General features: G+C 34.9%; 1 protein-coding gene across 1 annotated transcript in view; it reads right to left on the bottom strand.

Moving 5' to 3' along the window:
• Positions 1-385: 385 nt before the first annotated feature.
• LOC102768780 (selenoprotein T) overlaps positions 386-3,474 on the bottom strand; it is a 35,032-nt gene continuing 31,943 nt past the window's right edge. Inside the window, exon 6 of the mRNA XM_015570212.1 lies at positions 386-2,852. The gene's annotated coding sequence lies outside the window, so the exon portion shown is untranslated. The remainder of the gene's footprint in view (positions 2,853-3,474) is intronic.

Raw genomic sequence — 3,474 nt, 5'->3', positions numbered from 1 at the left:
AACCGGTTTGGTTCAGTGGATAGTCAGCCTGCGGACCAATGGGTCCCCGGGTTTGATTCTAGTCAAGGTCACGTACCTTGGCTGCAGGCCCCTCCCCAGCCCGGGCCCTGGTTGGGGCTCGTGCAGGAGGCAACCAATCGATGCGTTTCTCTCACATCGATGTTTCTCTTGTCTTCCCCTCTCTCTTTCACTCTTCCTTAAAAAAGAAAAAAAAAAAAAAGGAAAAAATATCCTCGGGTGAGGATTAACAAAAACAAAACAAACAAACAAAAAAAGTCACTATAAAGTAAACATTATTTGAGGACACAAATTTTTACATCAAGTTTTCCAAATACAGTTAACATATAAAGTGCTCTAGCATAGATTTAATTACACAACAGAGGGGTTACTTTCACATGAGCTTAATAAAAGTTTATTTTCACAATGTTTGAGAGGTAAGCCCCAAACTTTATAATCCCTCACAAGATTTTTTAAAAGCTTTAAAATTAAATATCAAATCAAGCTTTAAAATTCTGTAGGCTATTTTTAAATCTAAATTTAAAATTATGACAATGATAAAATGCCAACAAAGTCCCAACTAAAAACATTCAAACTAAGAATTACCATTAGGATCCTGTTTTATTTTGATAGTGGTAAAGGCTGATCAACTGCTGTTGTTGATGTTTGTGCCATAAGTAAATACCACATGTATATTCTGAAAACATATTTGTCTTGCACATCTTGATACTGAGGTATAAAGCCATGTTTTGCCAACTTTTTTTATTAATCTAACAAATAATTTCTGCCACAATAGTAACTGTGGTAAAAACCCCCAATGACATTAGCAAACGTGCTGTCAGGTTCTATGGTCTTCTAATTAATATAGTACATACACATTTATAAACTACAGAGCCACACTTATTTGCAAGCAATAAATTCTGAAATGTTAGGAATAAAACTGTTTTATAAATAGCTTCATTTAAACTTTCCCTTTTCCCTTAAATTTGTCTTTTTAGATTCATTCTTTCCATTTTCACTAAACCCCATTAAATCCTAGATTTAAATATGGCCAAAGATAAAACAACAATATTGAGATGAATATCAACAAAATAGCTGAGTTTTATCATAGTGTGAACTACCTACAGCTATTCTCTAAAAGACAATTTATCTACCCAGGGCAAACATGGAAAAAGTTAGAATCAAATCTTCCATTTCTTCATGATTGACCTGCCAGATACAGTACATGGGAACATTTCCAAGGCTCCAGGTTGAAAAGTCTAAATACCAAAAGATTAACTTCACTAGTGGAATGTCCATCAGCTGAAGAAAGACCCTAGACATACTCAACAATGTGTTCAACTTGTAGAAGATAGGAAGTTTGAGCTGGTACAAATCAAGTTAAGGCTTTAGCCCTAGTTGAAATAACAAAATGTTATTACACCCAAATAATGAAAATCTGTAACTCCCCAGGTTAAATTGTATGAAATTAGGTTAACAGTCTGCAGTCTTAATGAAAAGGATAATAAGCCATTTTAATCAATTTTCTGCAGGCTAACTTCCTATCACCATGTTCCACCTCGAGGCTGTCATATCATGATCATCACCAGACATGCATTCAACAAATATTCAATGACAAAGTAAACAGTTGTGCTAAGTGTTTGTTTGGTGGACCCAATATTGAATTATCTCCAAACTTTTCCATAAATCCCTTTACTTCCACTAACACTTTTATTCCTATATGGAGGCTGAAGTATGTTATGACTGTTGTTGCTATATGACCTTTTTTCTACATCATGGTCCTACTTCTGCTAAATTACTCTTACAATCTTTTAGAAGTCTGAAAAGATATTAAACTCACTGAATAAAAAAATTTTCAATTTTGTCCCTCAAATATAATAAAATTCTGATGTTAGGCAAGTTAAATTAGACAAGTGATCTCCATCTGTCTAATATTAATGTTGTAAAGAAGTTCAACTAAACTTTCTTCAGTGAGATGAGTTTCAATTACCCTAAAAATGGTAAATGGTCTATTATTTGTTGTGAATCTAAAGTGTATCCCTAATGAAATTATCTGTAAGTCAAAAACAACAATTTAAACAGACGACGGTTAAATATAATGTTAACAGGTACGCTGGGCAATAAATTCAAAGTTTTTATTTAACTTATATCTGCTTATTTTTTATTGAATTAAGTATAAAGGCCTAGTTAATCAATTCATTAGATTGGTCAAGGCAAGACACTTGAACTATAACAGAATTTTAAAAGCGGTTGGTCTTTTAGTTGTTTCTCTGGTATTCACACACGTGTGCACACATACACACACACAATCTGTTAGAGAATTTTGCATATAGGATCTCCCCCCATAATTTTGTATAATTAACTGTTCAAAATCTGCAGTATTTTGAAACCTATATAAGTAGAACATAACCAAGTTAGAGATGTCTGATGAACTCTTATAAAGGGAGAACTTCAGCTTATTCCCAAAAAGATAAATTCTAAACAAAAAAAGGAAAATTCATATAAAATCACAACAGATTTAACGGACATCCTTGAAAAGAAATCAAATTCTAACTCATTTTGCAATTTTTTCAAATATGACTAAGGAAAAATGGTACAAGTAGTAATGTTTACATTTTTAGAAAACTATTAACTCAGTGGATTGGGAGGAGAAAAATTACTATACAGTATTATTGCACTCCACGAATGTGCAGAATTCCAAAACGTGCCAGCACTAAAAACTGTCTTGCATTGAGGTTTTCCAAGAGGTACAACGAGCCTGCTAAGAAACATCTGGTCTGTACTAACAGCTTGCTGTCTTCAGTACAGGCCTTCATAATGTCAGTCACGCTGCTCTTGCAAAAATCCCGTAATGTCTGAAAGACACATAGGAAAAAGAATATTTTATTTCAAACTTCACTCATAAAATCAACTCCTTTATCAGAAAAGAACTGAGAATATCTCTGCTAAGCAAAAGTTAACACCTCTCCACATTCACACATATCTGCTTATAAATTTTTTATCTTGAGCATGCTAAAAGAATTTTTATACTCTTAGGAACTAGTTATTTGAAGGTAGGGAGAGAACCAATCCTATCTAATAAAAGAGAAACATGGTAATTAGCCGTACCTCCGCTACCCTTCCCATTGGCTAATCAGGGCTATATGCAAATTAACTACCAGCCAAGATGGTGGCTGGCAACCAGGCAGCTTGAAGCGAACATGAGGCTTGCTTGCTTCAGTGACGGAGGAAGCCAAAGTTCCCCGCCTGCCGCTGCTGGCCTCTGAGTTTGCAGTGTGAAACATTGTTACAAATATAGAAGCTAAACAAAACTCCAGAAACCTGCTTTCAGCCACCCGGGATCTCAGAGCTGGAGTTGAAACAGTGTTTCGATTACAGAACCCAAACAAACCGAATAGCTGCTTTCAGCAGCAGAGGCCTAAGAGCTGGAGCCAAGCCTCAGAGCTAAAGCCGGCCCAGAATAAAAAAAAAAAAAAC

Source organism: Myotis davidii, unplaced genomic scaffold, assembly GCF_000327345.1.
Source record: "Myotis davidii unplaced genomic scaffold, ASM32734v1 scaffold1626, whole genome shotgun sequence".
NCBI classification, from domain to species: Eukaryota; Metazoa; Chordata; class Mammalia; order Chiroptera; family Vespertilionidae; genus Myotis; species Myotis davidii.
Note: the sequence above shows the minus strand (reverse complement) of the source record. Positions and strands in the feature narration are given on the sequence as shown.